The 23,691-nt window shown below is 44.3% G+C and overlaps 1 long non-coding RNA gene across 2 annotated transcripts; it reads right to left on the bottom strand.

Annotated features, from left to right (window-relative positions):
• Positions 1-1,858: 1,858 nt before the first annotated feature.
• LOC142728044 (uncharacterized) lies at positions 1,859-9,688 on the bottom strand. Of its 2 annotated transcripts, XR_012877446.1 has the most exons (5): positions 9,324-9,688; positions 6,262-6,382; positions 5,920-6,122; positions 4,759-4,853; positions 1,859-2,366 (listed from the first exon to the last, which is right to left on the bottom strand). It is a non-coding gene; the product is annotated as an uncharacterized LOC142728044 (long non-coding RNA). The 2 variants fall into 2 exon arrangements; XR_012877445.1 differs by lacking the exon at positions 9,324-9,688 and having other exon boundaries at positions 6,262-7,193.
• Positions 9,689-23,691: the final 14,003 nt, after the last annotated feature.

Here is a 23,691-nt window from a genome sequence, read left to right as displayed (position 1 = left end):
GATACAGCTGAGATCCGGCGATGATGCCACCGACTCAGCTTCTGAGCCGGTGCCAATTATTTGGCGTAAGTATATTACATTTTGCGGGAAGCACTGGCTTTCCATGTCGTATACTTACGACAAATGTCGGGAAGGGGTTAAGCTTTCTATGCATTTAAACGTCTTTTCTCCTATCCATATGGGACTGTTAATCAGTGGATACAACAACTGGGGTAATACTATCATTTTAATTACGGCTATTCGATCTGCCATAGAAAGGGGTAACCTATTCCATATCTTAATTTTTGGGTGAGAATTTTGTAGCGGGTGTCGATCCACGTAGGGTAGTCTCTTCAATCAACCCATCGGGTTGACCACCAGATCATGGGTGCAGGGGATTTAACAGGTGAGTAATGGCTGTTTTTTTCATTTCAAAACATTCCATGCAACTAGTTTAATGTCTCGGACATTCTTTTTAAGGAAATATTTATCGGGGCACAATGCACCATTTCTGGGCGCTGTATCCAATGTTTATCTGGACAGTCGCCTGGTTATATTTCTGGACTTTGTATGCACTATTTACCTGGATGCTGGGTAATAATTATGTGAGTTAGAAACAGGAGGACCTGCAATCTCATCAACATTGTCCTTTCCTCATAAAATGTTCTTCTTGAGACATCTGATGGATTACTCTGAAAATATGGCGTAGATGCCAATCAAGGTCCAAAGGTTGACATACTCAATGGCCTCCAGGATCTGAATTTTACCTTTTTCTTTCACTAACCCATTTCTCTAGGAGTCATATATAAAGGTTGGGTCTATGGAGCCCAGATGAGCTACATTAGCAACTTTGAAAGAGCAGCCTCAGAGACATTCAGCTCCAGGATGGTCTGTGCCAGATAAGTAGTGGTTCAGAACGCACTGGACGATGTAGGTGCACGAATAGGGTCCCAACCCAATCGTAGTCAAAATAAGTATTTGGCACACAAAGCTGAAGTTTAAAGAAGAAATCTTGATTTTTTTCAAGTGGTTGTAGATGCCAGAGGCTTAGTGCGACGCTTCGGTCATTACATGACCTTCATTAGGCACTGTGCCGTTCTGGTTGCTGGTACATCCAGTAGTTGGCGCTTCGTTCCGAATGGCGGCTGACCGCTGTAGTTGGCGCACATGAGATTTCTTAAAACTTTGGCTTTGAGTGCCGAATACTTATTTTGGTCTGTGTCAGATGTTAGGGATGAAGTCTACAACTGGCCAGACCACCTATCTTTCCTTCGCTCTGGAAATATAGGACAGTCCACGAGGCAGCACATCATGTCTGGTCAATTCCCCTACTACACTGTACACTAACATCTTCAAAAGAGAAGAGGAAGGTGCAGATGTGACGTTCAGGTTAGGTATTTGCAGTATTGAAGTTGTATTGTGCTCCCCTTGGAGCGCTGTGCAAAGGCAAAACTCCTTTATTGGAATGATGTGTAGATGGTTGGTACTATATTTGGGTGCGCAGGCTTAGTTTGTTGTGTGCTCACTTGGCTAGGTCGGCATTAATGAGTGAAATGTATACAGTACCTTAGGAAAATACAGTGTGAGAAAAAGATGATAACAGGAGCGCTCCCTAGAGTAATACCTTGAAAAAAAATGTCAATTAGTCTTCTCACCTTTTAAACCTCTTTGTTGATAAGAACATCGACTGGATGCAGTTGTCTCTCTTTTTGTAGCTTCTTGTTCTTCTGACACAGAGTACAGTATGTCTCAGGCTGGGGGATTTCTTTGCTGGACTTCAATGAATCAGTGACCATGTCCACAATTGATTACACAGGTATAATATAGATTTTATGAAAGTTCTTTGGAATTAAAACAAATTATTTTTATGTATTTGTCTATCCATTTTTATTAGAAATACAATAAATACATTGAGGTATGTTTTTATTGACATGTGTTGCTATCAGCCAGACAGGAAAAAAATATGGATGGCCTTGGGAATCTGTAGAGGCAGCTGTTCTACAGGAAAGGGAGTGCAGAGACCCTACCAAACAGGACGAGGGGAGGAAGTCCATTGCCGGGCATCTGAAGAGACTTGCCATTAAACACCCAAAACCATTGTACTTCACCGCAGCCCTGCGAATCATGGACAAGGCTTCATTTTCAAAGACTTCTGGACAGTTGTCTTTTAATTAGATGGATCTTAAAAACCCCTTCTGGACAGTGGGGGATGGGAAGGAGGAGGTGTGGACGGATGACGTTCCGGCATTCTTAGATGGACATTAGTGGTTCATATCTGCTGCCTCTTTAGCTTTCAGACCTTGATCTGGCACATCCCTTTCCATGGCTGACGTTCTCGACACCAGGGCTTCCTCCTGCTGATGTTGTACGGTACATTCCCTTCAGTTCTGAAACAAGAATAAATAAAATGTCCTAGTGAAGAGTTGCTCTCTTGAAGATATTCCCCGTGACCCACACCAAGACCCTTTATCTGCCAGGTAGGTAGATAGTGCGTTCTATGTTCAACTAAGATACAAAATTCACAAGTAAATCTGCTCAACTAAGATGCGGTTAACACAAAGGTTTCAAAACGGGGACAGATAGGGCGCCAAGCGATGGTAGAATTTTATTTAAATACGCGTTTCTGGCACGACTTGTCCCTTTATCTGATCTTAACCTGACGAAGGGACCAGTCAAGTTTAGTCCCGGACCAGTCCGGTCCAGAAATACAGTCAAAATAAAATGGGTTTTACTTTACTGTCCACGTGTGAAGTATTTGTGTTACCCGCCGCTTACCAATTTTTAAAGGGGAACTCCAAGAAAAATTTGTCATGCAATCAAAGGCGCAGTGCCCACCCAAACTACATCGCAGGATTTTATTTAAAAAATTGGCTGTTATTTATTGGATTACTCCAATATGTAAAGGCCAATATCACTAACAGCTCCTGGCTCAGCCAGCAGAGGTGGGGTCCGGAGCCGAATGGGACCCAGAGCTGCTGAAGGAGCGGGAAGTACATAAAGGGGATTTGTCCGGGGGTCTGAATACATTTTAGGGTTTGGTATTAAAGGGGTTTTCCAGGCTTTATAAAAATTGTAATTCAAACTGAAAATTGCACCATTTAGCAAATACCCACCTTCTAATTCTCTGCGGCTCCAGTGCCGGCGGTTCACAATCCCCTGCCGGCCTGTTTACATAGGCTGGACCAGTGATGTCCCGTATCGGCACATGATCGCACTAGTCAATCACTGGCCACAGTGGTCACGTGCCATACTTACTTAGATCACTTCAGCAGGCGATACCCTCCCTCTATACTGTCCTTACTGCAATGTTTTTATAGTGAGGACAGAATACAGGGAATATCTGGTACACAAAGTGTATTCTCACTAACCCTGCCCCATGACAAGCCATGCCCAATGAACCACGTTCTGTCAAAGGTACGCCCTGTCAAGTCCTGTCTCAATCCATCTGAAACCGAAGTGTCCCTAGAAAGAAATTCCAAATATTGTCAACTATGCTCTATTAGGGTATAGTATGAAGAATCAGTGCAGTAGGGTCTATATACTACTATATACACAAAGCTGCCATGTGCTGAACATTGCAAAACACACTTTTCATAAAAGAGCGTTAATTCCAGTCCTGCAGTCACCCTGATGACCTTATACTGTGCCAGTACTTGAGGTAGGTGTGCCCCTTTATATATTACTTGCAGCCAGAATTGGCACCGGGATTATCAGCTCATTGACGAATTCTTGAGGTCACATTTGTGTCTTGATGTCACCAGTCTGAACCAATCCTACGCCACTTGCTCTTTATAGAATTTTCAGAAAAAAAAATACCCCTAGCAATAAATACTGCATGTAAATAATATTCTCATTACAGTACAACAACAAATAAATGGAAAAAGAGCCATATCCCTATTAGGTCCCGCGGACATCATAGAGGTGGTCCTTGACTTCCAGTCCTGCAGTCACCATGAAGACTTTGTGCTGTCAGTGCAGGCAGAATAAAGCTGACATGGTGACAATGTAATGTTTTATATGTACTACTACTCCCTGTACTGACTGATAGTAGAGAGAATGGACTAAGCTGAAGGATTCCCGACTCTTATCAATTCTTTAAATAGGGAATATGCCCTGAATACTAACCCCAAATTTATATTACATTTATAGTAGGACAGATTTACTATTCAAATTGAGCCAGAATTATGGCGTACATGTTGTGCGCCATATTTATTAATTGTTTTAGACACATTTTGCGGCGTGCTTGACAAGGGGTGTGGCCTAGAATAAAGGGGCGTGTCTTAAACTAAGCCAACCAAGAGGTGGTATAAGGAAGAGAAAAGTGTCTAACATGTCTAGCAAAATCTATCATACATCGTGCACCACTGTGATAAATTTGGCGCAATTTCTGACTTCCTTGTATCAGTTTACACTGTGTAAAACTCAGATAGTTTTAGGCCCCATGCACACTAACTTATTTTTGCGGCCGCAATTCACCCGCAAATCTGCAGGTGAATTGCGACCCCATTCATTTCAATGGGCCCATGCATACGACCTTGGTTTCCACGGTCCATGCATTGCCCAGGAACCTGGACCGCAAAAACAACGGACATGTCTTATTACGGTCGTGTTTTGCGGTACAGGCTCATAGAAAATAATGCACGCGGTCATATGCACGGCCCGCGATTTGAGGGTGGCCGTGGGTGACACTCCGCGGACGTACGAGCCGTAAGTCACGGTCAATGCACCTCACTATGGTCGTGTGCATGAGGCCTTAGTAAATCTGCCCCATGGTAATACCAGTGACAGCCCGCTCTTTCCCGGTGGGGTACAGTCCTCCGCACATCTTCATCCACGTCTCATCTTGTATGTGCCGGTTACTTTTCTCCTTATACCTGAGAAGTAACAAAAATAACATCAGAAACTAAAAAAACACAATTCCAAGTATTTCTCCCCATTTCTAAAAATAACATTTCCTGCAGGTGAATAATGGAAAATATAAAGATATAAATATATTCAGGCCTATGTGTCTGTCCAGGGGGTCAGTGAGGGTCCTGCCTGTTATATGTGGGGAGGTCTTGCTGCACAATAACGGAGGGGAAAATGTCTGTACATCAATATATATTTGTCTCTAGGAGCCCCTACAAAGTCTCAGTGAGGGCCCTGTCTGTTATACGGGGGGAGCTTGTATACAGCGTTAGTAACAGGCATGTCACTCCAGTATAGATATTTTGGGTGCCGGTTCTTCGACCTCACTGTCCATAGTTTAATTAAACACCTTAAGAAAATGGATCATCACCAAGAAGTTTTATTTAAAGGGGTACTCCCATCTTACTATTTCTCTGGGACTCACACCTATGTGGAAAACGGAGGTCTCTCCCTGACCCTGTCCTGCTTTTTTCCCACATCCCTGTCCCGTCTAATGGCTGCTGATTCCAGGTGGAGAATGACTTCGGAAAGGCCTCGCACGTCCCTCTCTCTATTCTGTTCTATGGAAGTTTCGGAAACAGCTGAGCGCTGTTGAACTATTTGCGTAACTCCCATAGTACAGAACGGAGAGAGCTGTGTGCATGCGCATAGGTGGATATCACATAAACGTCTGAGATGGAGAAAACACTCTAAAGAGATTATTTCATTAAAGGGGTTGTACATAATTAGAAAAATAGAGCTGATATCTTCCAAAAACAGAGCCACACCTGTCCACAGGTGATGTGCGGTGTGTGGACAGCTTAGCCCTATACATTTCAATACAGAAAAGCTGCAATACCACACACAGCCTCTGGACAGAGGTGGCGCAGAACTTCCATTTGGGTCATAGAGAGGGTCTCCAGCGTGATACCCCCCTCTATGATATCTAAATACCCTTATAGGGCATTTCAGGTGTAACCAGAAGTTAAGGTGATACAAAAAAATATTCCATACGTGAGATTTCCTTAATGGAGATATTGTAACAATAATTACTGAAAATATGTAATTGACTTTTTCCTCCATTGTAGGAATAGAACCCGAGAAGTGACGTTTTGGACTACGGAACAGTCGATCCTCCGGATGAAATGCTGTGTGGTTGGAGCGCAGTCCCAGGAGTGCTGGTGTTGTTGTGCTGATCCATGTTCTTCTTATCTGGAGCTTGTATACAGAACACGCGATCCTTCTGGTCCGACCTACTAACATATATAAGCACAGCCTAAACACACACGTAATGATATATAATAACATAACATTAACATAACATTACTATGTATCAGCCCTGATACGTCAGTGTCATCATATTTCTGGGGTCCCCGCACACAGGATATACGTTACCTCCTGTGATGATGTCACTTCCCGGTATTTCCTGTATGACATGGCTGCTCTTCCTCTTCCCGTTTCCCTTTCTGATGTATTTCCTCTTCCTGTGTGATAAGACGTGTGCTGTTGCCTCCTGCTGTGTATAACACGAGATGTAACATGTCTTATAAAACATGTAAATAATAATCGCAGAAAGCAAAAAAGATTTTGTTCATTTCCATTCACATCAATGGTTATTTGTTTGCAGCCGTTTTTCTGAGCCGTACTTGTCTGTTTTTAGAATCAACTACAGGGAGATTTGAGATGTGGTTTGAGAATTTCTTTCCTATGTAAACCCCACCGATAAGGACAGCTAAGAAGCCTCAGTTATCAGCGAGCGACCCCATCATTAGACTAAGCAGAGTGCCCCCATACAGTGCCAGCAGAGTATTGTCCCTTACACAGTGCCAGTATACTGCCCCCTCATAAACAACCCTACCAGCAGAGACCCCTCAATAAACCATATTGCCAGCAAAGTGCCTCCAATAATTAGTGCCAGCAGACTGCCCCCAATAACCACTACAAGCAGAGTTCCCCCTCACAAATAGTCCCAGCAGAGTGCCTTCCTTTATGCAGCTACATCATGTAAGATCTTCCCTAGTTTGGAAGTCTCCAGGACAATCTGGGAGAGAAGACAAGTGTGATGTAACCTGGTTGCAGTGTGTAAATGTAGCCTGAAACATCACGTGTAGCCCCTAAGTCTATGTTCACATGTTACATATTTATTGCAGATTTCCATGGTCAAATTGACACATAAAGTATGAATGTGAATAGGGTTATAGAAAACTGCATAAACTTGCAGCAGTAACAATCTGCAGTAGATTGTAATGCAAAGGATGCACAGCCAAATATGCTGCAAAAGCCACATGTAATATATGGAGAAATATTAGGCCTAGTTCACACAGAGTTTTTTGGAGCGTTTTTTTAAGTGGAAAACGCATCGAAAACCGCACCAAAAAACGTCCGAAAACTAATCTTATTGATTTCAATGGGATGCAGAGGCGTTTTTCCCATGAGAAAAAAACACTCACAGGAAAAAGCAGCGTCAAGCCCTTTCTTCAAGCGTTTCCGTCTCTGACCTCCCATTGCCATCAATGGGAGGCAAAGAAAATGGTTTTCGCAGCATTTTTGCCTGCGGTGCTCAATGGCGGTGGTCGAAAAATGCGTAAAAAAAGCGGCAGAAGGAATTTTGAGGCAGATTTTTCCACCTGCAAAAAACTTGGTGTGTAAACAGGGACTTCGTGTCCACATGTGACCTACTCTATCCAATCACAGCTGTAATTCCAGCCAAGGCTGCCTAAGATTATGTTCACACCCCCCACTTCTCCTGCGGTTTGGCCGCTGCAGCCCGATGAGGAGGGATTATAACTAGAAATTGTGGATATAAAGAACATGCAGAGGTTTCTGTGTGACAGTCTAAGGGCATGACCAGACGTGGCGGAGTTCTGCATACACTGTCCGCATCAATGCCGCACATAATCTGCGTTGCAGATTCTGTCGCGGCTTTGCCTAAAATGGGCATTAAATTGATGCGGACTGGCCGTTGCGTATTGAGTGCAGGATAGAGAGAAGGGACAGCCCTTTCCCTAGTAAAAGAAAAATAAATTCATACTTACCCGGCCGTTGTCTTGGTGACGCGTCCCTCTTTCGACATCAAGCCCGACCTCCCTGTATGACGCGGCAGTTCATGTGACCGCTGCAGCCTGTGATTGGCCTGTGATTGGCTGCAGCCGTCACTTGGACTGAAACGTAATCCCGGGAGGCCGGACTGGAGGAAGAAGCAGGGAGTTATGGGTAAGTATGAACTTCTATTTTTTTTACAGGCTGATGTATATTGTGATCGGATGTCACTGTCCAGGGTGCTGAAACAGTTACTGCCAATCGTTTAACTCTTTCAGCACCCTGGACAGTGACTATTTACTGACATCGCCTATTAACGCTCCTGTAATTACGGGTGCACACACGTAATCACCCGTAATTACGGGAGCCCCATTGACTTCCTCAGTCTGGCTGTAGATCTAGAGATACATAGGTTTAGCCAGAATGAAGAACTATCATGTTAGTAAAACCAGTACGCTCCGCAGCAAACATAACATCTGCGGACTTCATTGCGGAATTTTCACTCTCCATTGTAGTCAATGGAGAAATTCCGCAATGAGTCCGCAACAAGTCCGCTACACGTCCGCAACAGCCAGTGTATGCTGCGGACACCAAATTCCGCACCACAGTCTATGCTCCGCAGAATTGTCCGCAACGTGTAAACGAACCCAACTAAAAAGCTGTGGAAAGCAATGGAGAAATGTGTACGCTGCGGATTTCCGCTGCGGACTATCCGCAGCGGAATTGCAGAGCAATTCCGCCACGTCTGGTCATGCCCTAAGGCTCTGTTCACATCTGCATTGGGGTCCCGTTCTGACGTTCCCGTCAGAGGTTTTCGTCAGAACAGGACCCTGAGCAGACACAAACTGACACCGACGGAAACCAGGGGTTTCCGTTTCCATCACCATTGATTTCAGTAGTCGACTAAGCTATTGCTTCCGGCAAAACGAAGGGTCCGGAGCACAAAAGAGACAAACGGAAACCACGGGCACCGGCTCCGTCACCATTGAAATCAATGGTGATGGAAACGGAAACCCCTGGTTTTCGTCGGTGTCTGCTCAGGGTCCCGTTCTAACGGAAACCTCCGACGGAACGTCAGAACGGGACCCCAACGCAGATGTGAACAGAGCCTAATATGGATGAGAAAGGGGAGGTGGGACTACTCATTTATTATGCCCTGATACTGAACTGGTATTACTAGTATTATACCCTGTTCTATGAACTCTACCCGCTGGAGTACCCCAAAGATGCTTGTACCACTGATCGAGGTGCTATGTGTTTTGTAGTAAAATTAAATTGGTATTTGATTATTTTTTTTACAGTTAATATTTATTAAAAATTCTGTTTTAAAGTTTTTTGCCTGGCAGTGATAGTTTGATATTTGTCCAAAACCTATTTAGTTCAATTTTTCATGGATATTATGAGGTGGGACTACTCACCTAACCAGTATGTTCCTGACGGGAGCTGCATGCGTCCATCTCATCAAGTCCCCGATCTCCTGGCAGCTCCACTTTGTACAGATCCTACAATGAAAATCTATGCAAAAAGTTTACACCAAAAAAACTGAACATTCTACTGCGGAACCAGGATTGTTGTTGTGTGGCAGGGCTGCACCTCGCCCTTCTGCTGCCGGAGGTAAACAGTGAAATAGCGCCCCCACCTGCATCACCATAGAGTGGCCATGTGGGGTAGAGAAAAGATAGCAAAGAAAATATAGAAAACCTTTATGTTTACATGTAGTAGAAATCTATTTAATACAAGTGAATAATATTTATAAAAATCGTAATCACATGCTGCGTTAGGCCTCATTCCCACGACAGGGTTTCCAGGCCGGGTGCCGGCCGTTCATAAATCGGCCGGCACCCGGCTGCATTAGGAATAATAGACCCCTAATGGGGCTATTCACACGACCGATTTTTTGACGGCCGGGGAAACCGGCCGTCAAAAAATAGGACATGCTCTATCTTCGGCCGGGTGCCCGGCCGCCCGGCTCCTATAGAAGTCTATGGGGCCGGGTAATACCCGGCCATCACCGGGATGTGTCCCGAGTGATGGCCGGGTTTTTCGGCGCTTGCGCTCTATCTCCTCCTCCTCACAGCGCAGAGTGCATGTGAGGAGGAGGAGTTGATGCCATTCTGACGAATGGCATCGCTGTACACTGTGTTGCAGGGCCGGGGTGTACAGCAGGTGGAAGGGAGCGCTGCGCTGGCTCCCTTCCCCTGCTTGTTTTAAAAGCACCCTGGCCCGGCGACACCTTCGATGGCGCCGCTAGCAGCTGCTGCGGCTGCTACTACTGCAGCGACGCCACTATCGCAGAGCAAGGAGGTATCTCCCCGCTCTGCTATGTGCTAGCCGCACTTTAGCTCCTTGAAGGAGCGGAATCCCCGTGTTTTTGGGGATTCCGCTCCTGGACAGAGCGCTTGATGTCTCTGTCCATATCTGGGCAGTGACATCAGGGGAAACTCCAGAAGCGGAATCCCCGAACACATGGGGATTCCCCTTCAGGAGTTGCCGATGATGTCACTGTCCGGATCTGCCCGGCCCGGCACGGATGCATAACTTTATGCAAACCGGCCGGGCAGAATGGCCGATTTTACCGCCCGGCACTCGGGCTCGGGCGCGACCCGGTCGCGTGAATCCCGCCTTAGGCCTCATTCACACGACAGGGTCCGAGTGTCGGCCGGGAAAATCGGCCGTTTTTGGCCGATTTTCCCCCGCCGTTTGCATCCGTTCCGATTCCGTTCCGGGCCGTGTTGCTGTTTTTACCGGCCGATTTGGACCCGATTTGCATCCGGTTTTTTCCCTGACCGTTTTTTAATCGGATTAATTTTTTGCACTTTACTTATTTTTTTATTATTATGTTCTGTCCCTCAAAGGTCAAAAAAGACCTTTTTGGAACTTTTAATATTTTTTTTCTTTCTTTTACACCATGTTTTTCCCTGTAACTGGAGCTGCACAGCAGCCCCAGTTACAGGGGAAATCAGCCCTCTCACAGTGACGATTGTCACTAATAGGATTGTGCTAGGTCTAGTAAGACCCAGCAGCAGTCTGTCACTAACGGCACCCGGCGATCATGTGACCAGTCACATGATCACCGGGAGGAATAGAGACAGCACCGCTGCTGTCTCTATTTCTATACACAGCGTTCATTGAGCGTTGTGTAAAAAGACATCGTAGAAGACAGAAGCAGTGAAAGCTGCTTCTATCCTCTCCGTAGGTTCCCCGGCAGTCACGGACAGCCGGAGACCCGACACTCAGCTGCCCGATCGCGCGGGCAGCAAGTTAAAACCCGAGCCGTAAAAAGTCTATGGCTCGGGTTTTAAGGACCCTGACCACTGGCCGTAAAAACACAGCCAGCGGTCGGGAACCGTAACAAGCAGGGGAAGGGAGCCAGCGCAGCGCTCCCTTCCACCTGCTGTACACCCCGACCCTGCCACACAGTATCACCAGCGTAGCCATTCGTCCGAATGGCATCAACTCCTCCTCCTCACATGCACTCTGCACTGTGAGGAGGAGAGAGTGCGCGAGTGACGGTTGACCCGGCCATCACTCGGGACACATTCCGGTGATGGCCGTGTATTACCCGGTCCCATAGACTTCTATGGGAGCCGGGCGGCCGGGTACCCGGCCGAATATAGGGCATGTCCCATTTTTTGACGGCCGGTTTTCCTGGCCCGTCAAAAAATCGGTCGTGTGAATAGCCCCATTAGGGGTCTATTATTCCTAATGCAGCCGGGTGCCGGCCGATTTATGAACGGCCGGCACCCGGCCGGGAAACCCTGTCGTGTGAATCCCGCCTTAATTCTGCAGTGTATTACTGACATACCTACCTACCTGCACTCATTATATTACACTCATCCATTATATACCTACCTGCACTCATTATATTACACTCATCCATTATATACCTACCTGCACTCACTACATTACACTCATACATTATATACCTACCTGCACTCATTATATTACACTCATACATTATATACCTACCTGCACTCATTATATTACACTCATCCATTATATACCTACCTGCACTCATTATATTACACTCATCCATTATATACCTACCTGCACTCACTATATTACACTCATCCATTATATACCTACCTGCACTCATTATATTACACTCATCCATTATATACCTACCTGCACTCATTATATTACACTCATATATTATATACCTACCTGCACTCACTATATTACACTCATCCATTATATACCTACCTGCACTCATTATATTACACTCATCCATTATATACATACCTGCACTCACTATATTACACTCATCCATTATATACCTACCTGAACTCACTATATTACACTCATCCATTATATACTTACATGCTGGCCCTTTAAGAAACGGCCTGGGCCAGCGCACACTTGGGAACCGGCTGCCGTGAGCAGGAGACATCAGTGGACGTTAGCGACCTCGTGGTGGAGGAGGCTGTCAAGCAAGGTACAGGATCCAGCGACGGAGACCACTGGCAGGAGAGGGACCTGCCGCCAGCGTTACAATAACTTTACCCCAGTCCTCTGCAGTCCAATCAATATACTTAAAACAGGATGTCAGTCTGTCCTTGATGTTTTTCTTGGAGAGAAGTGGCTTCTTTGCAGCTCTTCTTGACACCAGTCCAGCATCCAAAAGCCTTAACCTCACTGTGCGTGCAGATGCACTGACAGATGTCTGAGGAAGCGCTGCACTGCTGTTGAACCGATCCCATAGCTGAATCCTCTTTAGGAGAAGGTCCTGGTACTTGCTGGAATTTCATGGACACCCTGAAGCCTTCTTCATAGCAAATGAACCTCTCTCCTTGAAGTACTGGATGATCCGATAAATGGTTCATTTTGGGGTAATCTTACAAGCAGCAATGTCTTTGCCTGTAAGGCTCTTTTGATGCAAAGCAATGATAAGCAAGTTAACGACATCCACCGGGATCCGTTATATGTCAATGTGGTGATGTATCTAGACGACATCAAGATTTTCTCACCCGCTTTGACTACACATTGGAAACGTGTTCGACAGGTCTTTCAACGGTTGCTGGAGAATAAGCTCTGTGCAAAGTTGGAGAAGTGGGTCTTCCAGAAATCCTCCCTTCCCTTTCTAGATTATATAGTCTCTGACCAGGGATTGAAGATGGACACCAACAAAACATCTGCTGTGTTGAACTGGCTTTGTTCTCAGGGTCTCCGTGCAATTCAACGCTTTCTGGGATTTGCACATTTCTACCGGCAGTTTATTCCCCACTACTCTTCATTACTGGCGCCTATTTCAGCTCTTACAAAGAAAGGAGTGAATGCCAAAAATGAGACCCAAGAGACCAAATTGGCATTTCTTCAACTCAGTCTATCTCTGCCGCCCCTATATTGCAGCATCCGGACATCTCCAAGCAATTCTTCTTTGAGGTGGATGCCTCTACTATCGATGCAGGTGCAGACCTGACGCAAAAAGGTCTTACCGGCAAGACTGTCACCTGCGGCTTCTTCTCCTAGTTATTTTCTCCTGCCGAGAAGAATTACTCTTAGAGATCAGATTCTGGCCATTGAATTGGCATTGGAAGAGTGGAAACATCTGCTAGAAGAGGTCATGCATCCTGTAATTATTTTCAGACCACGAATATTTGGTCTATCTACAGACCGCTCAGCGGTTAAATCCGCGCCAGGCCAGGTGGGCGCTCTTCTTTGCCTGATTTGAAATTCTGCTACATTTCCGTCCTGCCGAAAGGAATACTAAGGCTGACGCTCTGTCTCGGTGAATTGAAATTAACTTGGTTTTTATTTTTCCAAAGTACAATACAAAAGTATACAACATCCCAATGATACAGTCTCACAGTGTTGTATACAGAACACAGAAAAAGCTTGCACCTTTAGATATCAGAAACGTGCCTCGGACGTTGACATACTGACATATTAACAGACAAACAAACATAAAAACAGACATACAAAGAGTGGTGGTGATAAATACAAGCAATTATACATATGAGATGTCAAAAAGGAACAGGATGATGCAGGATACGAAAACCATGTATAAGTTAGCACAGATACATTCACAGAGTGACAGAGTTCTTGCGGAGCAGAAGTTGAACATGGGGTAACTCTGTCCAAGGGGCCCATTGAGACAAACACTTCTGCCTATAACCTTTAGATGTAGCAAAGTGCAATACGTAATAGAAGTGAAGATAAACCCTGTTTAGCACCTCCGAGAGATTCAGAGCCTCAGCTGTTTTCCATCTCTTGGCTATATGGAATCTGGAAGCGGTAAGAATATGGCTTATTGGCCACCTATATTCTAAAGGGATCTCATCCATCTGCATATCAGTTAAAGCCAATGCAGGGGAAGGTAAAAGTTCTGCTCCCATTAATTCTGATATGTAGCGGAAGATAGGCTTCCAGAATGGGTAGACTGATTTACATGTCCACCATAGATGAAATAATGTGCCCCTTGCTCCACATTCCCTCCAACACAAAGGAGAAGCCCTGGCTTGCATATGTTGTAACAGGTGTGAGGTACCAACGAAACTGAATTATCCTAATGGCTTCTATATGATTGACACATTTGGATATCCTATGTGAGTGATGTAAAGCAGCCCTCCAGTCCTCCTCCGAGAACTCCCGACCCATATCCGTCTCCCACTGAGACATGTATTTCAATTTGAGAAATGAGCTGTGGGTGTTTAAGGACAAGTAAGCTGAGGCCAAACCTTTCAGCGATGTAATATCCGAATCTGTCTCGGTGATTTGATGACTCTGATCAAGTGAAACATATAATATCGATCCTTCTCGCATCATTCTGGTGGCTCCAGTCCTACTGAAGGATATCCATCATCGTAAAACCTTTGTTCCCTCAGCCAGAAGAAGGACAGTGCTTTCCTGGGGACATAACCCTAAACTGGCCGGTCACGCAGGAGTGCGTAAAACCAGAGAGCTCATTTCTCATCAATTTTGGTAGCCAGCCATGGTCCAGGATGTTCAGGACTATGTGGCTTCCTGTTCCTTCTGCTCCCAGAACAAGACCTCCAAGTCCAGACCACCTGGTCTTCTTCTACCTCTTCCAGTCCCTGATTCTCTGTGGCAACATATTGCGATGGACATTGTGAGGGATCTACTCCTTTCATCCAAATGCAATACCATCTGGCCGGTGGTAGATCGCTTATTCAAAATGGCACATTTTGGTCTTTTGTCTTGTTTGCCTTCTGCTCCTCATCTTGCCGGTCTCTTTATACAGCATATATTTCGCCTGCATGTTCTTTCCCATCATATTGTTTCAGGCCACGGTGTACAGTTCACCTAAAGATTTTGGAGAGCTCTGTGTGGCCTGCTGGAAGTCAAGTCAGATCTTTCTTCTGAATACCATCCACAGTTCAATGGCCAAGTGGAGAGGGTCAACCAGATCCTAGAGAACTTTCGACACCATTTCAGGCAACGTGTCCGCTAGTATCAATTGTATCAGTTATTACAAAATGTTTCTTCACATTTAAGTGTTTTATCTGCTGCTGGGGCGCAATCGCCACCTCCTCAATTTGCTGCCTTCAGTCCTGGATTGCATCTTCCAACTCCTCCACGTTACAAAGGCGACTCCAAGCCTTGTAGAGGATTAAATCAATGCACAATCCGTTTTGAGCTAGTAGCGCAGCAATTAGCTTCCGACCACGCTAAGGTAGCCAACATCTTGTCTCTACTGTCTGGTGAGGCGCAGGCCTGGGCTTCACCTCTATGGAAAAGGAAAAACCCATCATCTTTGTTATCCAAGAATTTTTCACGACTTTTAAAAAAGTCATCATCTGCTTCTTTGTCACTACTCCAGTAGGACAATATGCCATCCAGTTTTGCACATTATCCACAGAGTTACAGTGGAACATTGATTCTCTTGTCGCTATGTTTTGGAAAGGTCTGGCAGACCGCATCAAGGATGAACAGGCCCTGTATTAACTACCGAGGTCTTAATGAAATCACGATAAAAAAAAAAACACGTTCATTTCCAAGCTCTTTGACTGACTGCAAGGTGCTAAGATTTTCACCAAGCTAGACTTACGTGGTACTTACAATTTGATTCACATCTGTGAAGGGAATGAGGGAAAAATCATGTTTAACACTAGAGATGGAAACCATGAATATCTAATTGTGCCTTTTGGTCTCAGAAATCCCCCGGCTGTCTTTCAAGAACATGTTAACGACATTTTGCAAGATCTATTATACGGCTGTGTTTTGTTATATTTGGATGCCATTTTTGTTTTCTCCCCAGACCACTATACTCATCGCAAGCAATAGAGTCTTGTTCTGCACCGACTTACAGAGAATCATCTATATGCCAAGCTTAAAAAATTGCTTTTTGAGTGATCCAGACTGTCTTTTGTAGGATATATCTCTGATCAAGGAATTCAAATAGATCCAGCAGTACTTAAATTGTCTAGTCCCCATGGACTCAAAGCCATACAACGACTTCCTGAAGTTACTAATTATGATCGACAATTAATTCCTAAATTTTCTTACCTGGTGGCACCCATCTCTGCTATCACCAAAATGGGTTTCATTGCCAAAATTCGGACTTCTAAAGCTGTTTCTGCTTTCCTCAGCCTTAAACAGGCCTTCTCCTCTGCCTTAGTTCTCCATGGACCGGACTACAGTAAAACCTCCATCTTGGAGAAGCAGGTCTCATCTGTAAGGAGCGCGTGCTGTTCTTTTTCAAAAAAATTATAAAGCAAAAACGCTTTCCTGTGGATTCTTCTCCAATGCCTTGTCCCCTACCCAGAAAAATGATGGCATTGGAGATCAGGAACTCTTGGCCATAAAATTAGCTCTCGAAGAATGGAGACGTTTGCTAGAAGGTGCTCATTATGCCATCACTGTCTACACCGACCACAAAAATGTATTGTATCTGCAAACGGCATATTAACTAAACCCTCATCAAGCAGGTTGGACTTGGCTTACCAAGTTGCTCTGGTTGTACTGTAATCTGGTTCATAGTTGACTGTTTTTTGAAGATGGCACACTTTATTCCTCTGACCGGCCTTTCTTCTGCTAAAAGTCTGTCTAATCTCTTCAGTAAACACATTTTTCGTCTGCGATGACTCCCTAAGCATATCGTGTTCGATAGAGGAGTGAAATTTACTTCAAAGTTCTAAAGGCCACTCTGCAAGTTGTTTGAAGTTAAGTTGGATTTTCTTTCCGCCTACCACCATTAATCTAATGGAGAATTGGAATGGTTCAACCAGGTTTTGGAAAACTTTTTCAGCAATTTTGTGTCCGCACTTCAAGATGACTGGACTAGTCTCCTTCCCTGGGCAGAGTTTGCTTATAATAACTACACCTGGGAATTCACACCTTTTTTCTTGATTTATGGACAGCATCCAAGAATCCCTCTGCCAGTTCCAACACTGTCCAAAGTTCCAGCAGCCAGTTTCACTCAATTCTTGCACAAAGGGCAGGAGGCCAAGGAGTCTATAAGTAAAGGAGTAGGCCGATTGAAGGGAAATGCATACAAGAAGTATAGAGTTCCTCCACAATTCCACCCAGGAGACAAGGTCTAGTGATCCACCAAGTACATTTGTTTGAGGACCCACTGTTTTAAATTGGATCCTTGGTTTTCTACAAGCTCCGACTCCCACAGTCTTTGAAAACTCCCAAATGTTTTCATGTGCCTCTTCCCAAGTCTCTGTTCCGGAATCACTTCTCCAAGAAGTTTCCTCATGCTTCATCTCTCCTCTGGAAATGTTGTCTTCACTTTCCCCACAAGGCTAAAAAGAGGGGGCATAAGGCTCTCTGCGGCTGCCATATACTTACCTCTACATGACGTCCTCTGGCTCCTGGCCACCACCACATACCTCCATCACTACGTGACATACACCTACTAACCCACACTTACTATATTGCACACATCCATTACATACCTACCTTCCTACCTGCACTCACTATATAACACTCATCTATTATATACTTCTTTGCACTCACTAAATAACACACTAAATAACACACTTCCATTTTACACAAACCTACCCACACTCACTATATTATACTCATCCATTACCATTTATTTTAGCCTCTTTAGGGCTCTATGTGCTCTGACCCTTCTAGGGCATCTGTTTTTGGCCCCACGCAGGCACCATTTCAGTGGTCCTCGGGCACTATTTATATAGTCCTTACTCGGGAACCATTTCTATGGTCTTCATCTAGGTACCATTTATTTTGCCTCTTTAGGGCTCTCTTTGTTTTGGCCCTTTTCTAGGGCATCATCTGTTTTTGGCCACACGCAGGCACCATTTCAGTGGTCCTCGGGCACTATTTATATGGTCCTTTCTCGGGCACCATTTCTATGGTCCTCATTTGGGTACCATTTATTTTGGCCTCTTTAGGGCTCTATTTGTTTTGACCCTTTTCTAGGGCATCTGTTTTTGGCCACACGCAGGCACCATTTCAGTGGTCCTCGGGCACTATTTATATAGTCCTTTCTCAGGAACCATTTCTATGGTCTTCATCTAGGTACCATTTATTTGGCCTCTTTAGGGCTCTCTTTGTTTTGGCCCTTTTCTAGGGCATCATCTGTTTTTGGCCACACGCAGGCACCATTTCAGTGGTCCTCGGGCACTATTTATATGGTCCTTTCTCGGGCACCATTTCTATGGTCCTCATTTGGGTACCATTTATTTTGGCCTCTTTAGGGCTCTATTTGTTTTGACCCTTTTCTAGGGCATCTGTTTTTGGCCACACGCAGGCACCATTTCAGTGGTCCTCGGGCACTATTTATATGGTCCTTTCTCGGCCACCATTTCTATGGTCCTCATTTGGGTACCATTTATTTTGGCCTCTTTAGGGCTCTATATGTTTTGACCCTTTTCTAGGGCGTCTGTTTTTGGCCACACGCAGGCACCATTTCAGTGGTCCTCGGGCACTATTTATACAGTCCTTACTCGGGAACCATTTCTATGGTCTTCATCTAGGTACCATTTATGTGGCCTCTTTAGGGCTCTCTTTGTTTTAGCCCTTTTCTAGGGCATCATCTGTTTTTGGCCACACGCAGGCACCATTTCAGTGGTCCTCGGGCACTATTTATATAGTCCTTACTCAGGAACCATTTCTATGGTCTTCATCTAGGTACCATTTATTTGGCCTCTTTAGGGCTCTTTGTTTTGGCCCTTTTCTAGGGCATCATCTGTTTTTGGCCACACGCAGGCACCATTTCAGTGGTCCTCGGGCACTATTTATATGGTCCTTTCTCGGGCACCATTTCTATGGTCCTCATTTGGGTACCATTTATTTTGGCCTCTTTAGGGCTCTATTTGTTTTGACCCTTTTCTAGGGCATCTGTTTTTGGCCACACGCAGGCACTATTTCAGTGGTCCTCGGGCACTATTTATACAGTCTTTATTCGGGGACCATTTCTATGGTCTTCATCTAGGTACCATTTATTTGGCCTCTTTAGGGCTCTCTTTGTTTTAGCCCTTTTCTAGGGCATCATCTGTTTTTGGCCACACGCAGGCACCATTTCAGTGGTCGTCGGGCACTATTTATATAGTCCTTACTCAGGAACCATTTCTATGGTCTTGATCTAGGTACCATTTATTTGGCCTCTTTAGGGCTCTCTTTGTTTTGGCCCTTTTCTAGGGCATCATCTGTTTTTGGCCACACGCAGGCACCATTTCAGTGGTCCTCGGGCACTATTTATATGGTCCTTTCCTTGGCACCATTACTATGGTCCTCATTTGGGTACTATTTATTTTGGCCTCTTTAGGGCTCTCTTTGTTTTGGCCCTTTTCTAGGGCAACATCTCGTTGTAACCCGTCATCTACAGCGTAATCTCGCAAGATTACGCTGTGCTTTGCTGTAACTACCATAGACACATTAAAGAAGTGCAGAGATTGTGAATAGACATCCCGTGGAATGTCTATTCACTGTCTAAACACTTCAGTATTGTTAATGTGTTAGTATAAGACAGCACATAGCGATCTAAAAGGATCCCTATGCGCTGCCTAAATGAATGGAGAGGAGTGCATGACGCTGATTGGTCAGCGTCATACACTCCCCTGTACAATGCCCACTTGGTCTGAAGTAAAAACACGCCCACTTGGGCATTATGACACTCATTAGCATAAATCTAAAACCGCTAATAAAGTGGTGAAAATAGATCATGTTTTTTTTAATAGAAAGCATTACTGTCACCTACATTACAGCGCCGATCTCCCTATGTATGAGATTGGGCACTTATAATGTGGTGACAGAGCCTCTTTAACCCCTTCCTGCTGTGGCCACTTTTGACCTTCCTGACAGAGCCTCATTTTTCAAATCTGACATGTTTAAATTTATGTGGTAATAACTCCGGAATGCTTTTACCTATCCAAGCGATTCTGAGATTGTTTTCTCGTGACACATTGGACTTTATGTTATTGGCAAAATTTGCCCGATACATTCAGTATTTAATTGTGGAAAAACACCAAAATTTTGCGAAAAAAGGCAAAAATTAGCATTTTTCTCAATTTAAATGTATCTGCTTGTAAGACAGGCAGTTTTAACACACAAAAATTTTGCTAATTAACATCCCCCATATGTCTACTTTAGTTTGGCATAGTTTTTCGAACATCCTTTTATTTTTCTAGGACGTTATAAGGCTTTGAACTTTAGTAGCAATTTCTCACATTTTCAAGAAAATTTCAAAAAACTATTTTTACAGGGGCCAGTTCAGTTGTGAAGTGGCTTTGAGGTCATTGGCTTTTAGATATTAGAAACCACCAATAAGTCACCCCATTTTAAAAACTGCACCCCTCAAAGTATTCAAAACAGCATTTAGAAAGTTTCTTAACCCTTTAGACATTTCACAGGAATTAAGGCAAACTAGAGGTGAAATTTACAAAGTTCATTATTTTTTTCCAGAAATTCATTTTGAATCCATTTTTTTTGTACCACAGAAGGTTTTACCAGAGAAATGCCACACAATATTTATTGCCCAGGTTCTGCAGTTTTAGGAAATATCCCACATGTGGCTCTAGTGTGCTACTGGACTGAAGCACCGGCCTCCGAAGCAAAGGAGCACCTAGTGGATTTTGGGCCTCCTTTTTATTAGAATATATTTTAGGCACCATGTCAGCTTTGAAGAGGTCTTGTGGAACAGTGGAAACCCCCCAAAAGTGACCCCATTTGGGAAACTACACCCTTCGAGGAATTTATTTAGGGGTGTAGCAAGCATGTTGACCTGCCAGTTTTTTTTCAAAATTTTTTGGAACTAAGCCATGGTAAATGAAAATCCACATTTTTTCAAATAAAATGTAGGTTTAGCTAATTTTTTTTCATTTCCAAAAGAACTAAAGTAGAAAAAGCACCACAACATTTGTAGAGCAATTTCTCCCGAGTAAAACAGTACCCCACATGTGGTAATAAACGGTTGTTTGGACACATGGCATGGCTGAGAAGGGAAAGAGCGCCATTTGGCTCTTGGAGCTCAAATTTAGCAGGATTGCTTTGCGGAGGCCATGTCGCATTTGCAAAGCCCCTGAGGGGACAAAACTGTGGAAACCCCCAACAAGTGACCCCATTTTGGAAACTACACCCCATGAGGAAATTATCTAGGGGTACAGTGAGCAGTTTGACCCTACAGACGTTTTACAGAACTTATTGGAAGTAGGCCGTAAAAATGAAAATCTTCATTTTTTCAAAGAAAATGTAGGTTTAGCTATTTTAATTTTTATTAAGGACTGAAGGAGAAAAACCACCGCAAAATTTGTAAAGCAATTTCTCCCGAGTAAAACAATACCCCACATGTGGTCATAAACATCTGTTTGGACACACGGTAGGGATCAGAATGGAAGGAGCACCATTTGGATTTTGGAATGGTTTCTGGGCGCCATGTCACATTTGCTGAGCCCCTGTAGTACTAGTAGTCATTTGTGTTGCACATGATTAGAAATTCCCATGTAGCCCCAACCTAAAGCATAAAGCTCCTTCATGGGCAAAGTTGCCAACAAAAATAGGTATTTCCCATGATGCAGTAAAGTGATTTGGAAGGATATGGGGGCTGTAGATGGGATCTGCTCCCAATCGTACACGCATTCTCATATGTCTCACTATAGAGACTCTCTTCATGTAAGGGGCAGACATTACAAGATATCTGCAACCCCGGCATTATTCCCCATGTAGAAGATCATTCCCACAAAAATCCTTCATGTGTCTATAACTGTCCATAAAAGAGAGTCATTCATTCCTAAATATGTCACCAATCTTTCCTGATTACGCCATTTTATGGGTGCAACACGTCGGGCCATGTGTAGCAGTATACATATATACTCTATGTGAATAACGCAGACAATACATTCATATTAAATAGTCACCTACCTCTTGTAACTTACCTGTTCACCACATAGGAGTAGGACTGATGACATCATATGAAGGCACGTCATCTCTAAAAAGGGAAGAAAAAACAGTAAATAGATTGTAAATAAAAATAATAATTCTCAGTTAGACCCCGTTTACACAGAGTTTTTTTGCAGGCAGAAAAATCTGCCTCAAAATTCATTCAGGAATGGAAAATCTGCCTGCAAATTCTTGCCGCTATTTTCATGGCCTTTATCGCTGCATTTTTCGGGTAAAAAACGGCTCGAAAAACGCTTTCTCTGCCTTCCATCGATTTCAATGGGATGTAGGAGGCGGAACCGCGGCAAGAAAGAGTATGCCGCTTTTTTGTAACACGAGCGGCTGAAAGCCGCCGCGGAAAAAAACGCCTCCGCCTCCCATTGAAATCAATGGGAGGCTGTTTGGGACTTTTTTTGACACTGATTCTGATACGGTTTCCGCATCAAAAAACTTTGTGTGAACTGGGCCTTACAGATGTGTTAACCCTTAACTTGAATCAAGTTATACAATGTATCATAATACCAATTCAATACAATCTCGTGCCATCTAGGAAAAAAAAGCAACGTACACTTGTTTTTAACATGGGAGTCTATGGGCGACATATGGCATCCGTCGGAGTAAATACTTTCTTTTACATCTTCGTTTAACATCTCGCGCCATATATCTCGGGTTAGGCCCCATGCACATGACCGTATTTTCATCTATCCGTAAATACTGTCGGTAAATACGAATCCGTAGTCAGCCGTATATATATATGGAACGGTATCCGCAAATATGGTCTGTAGTGCATCCGTATTTGATCCGTATATACGGATACGTAAAAAAAAAGGGAGGCTGCAAATGATGTCACTAACCTGTTGCTTAGCAACGCTTCTGTAAATACGGACGATTTATGCATACACATCCGTAGCCGTCCGTATATACGGAAGCGCCCATAGGCTTCTATGGGAGAGTGGCAGGTTCTATCATTTTTTCAGCAAAAATACAGAAAGGTGTCCGTGGCCAATAGAAATGAATGGGTCCGTAATTACGGATGAAAAATACGGTCGTGTGCATGGGGCCGAAGACATAAGTTAAGGAAGGACAACCCAGACAACTGTTGTCACCCAAATTGTCCACACTCCTGAATGGCAAGACTGCTCAGTAATGTAACGCTACAGTATGGTGAGGTGACATATCACTTCATAACTAGACAGATTTACTATTTATATAGAGATGTGATAAAATCAATGCTACGGGGGCTGAAGGGAGGCAGAAAAGAAGAACGTTTTGCTTCTGAGTTATTTCCTGTTAACCCTTTCCTGTCGCTGCACTGGCTATTTATGTAAAGGAAAGGGTATTTAAATATGGCGCCTGCTCAGAAGCAGAGCGGGCGTCATAGCCGCTGGGTCTCTGCTGTGTAACACCGGCTCACACGCGGCAAGATGGCGGGAGCCGGTGTGTTCCTCTAGCAGCTGGCCGCCTTGTGAACGCTCC

Source organism: Rhinoderma darwinii, unplaced genomic scaffold, assembly GCF_050947455.1.
Source record: "Rhinoderma darwinii isolate aRhiDar2 unplaced genomic scaffold, aRhiDar2.hap1 Scaffold_66, whole genome shotgun sequence".
NCBI classification, from domain to species: Eukaryota; Metazoa; Chordata; class Amphibia; order Anura; family Rhinodermatidae; genus Rhinoderma; species Rhinoderma darwinii.
The sequence above is the reverse complement of the archived record's forward strand: the minus strand, read 5'-3'. Positions and strand labels throughout refer to the sequence as shown.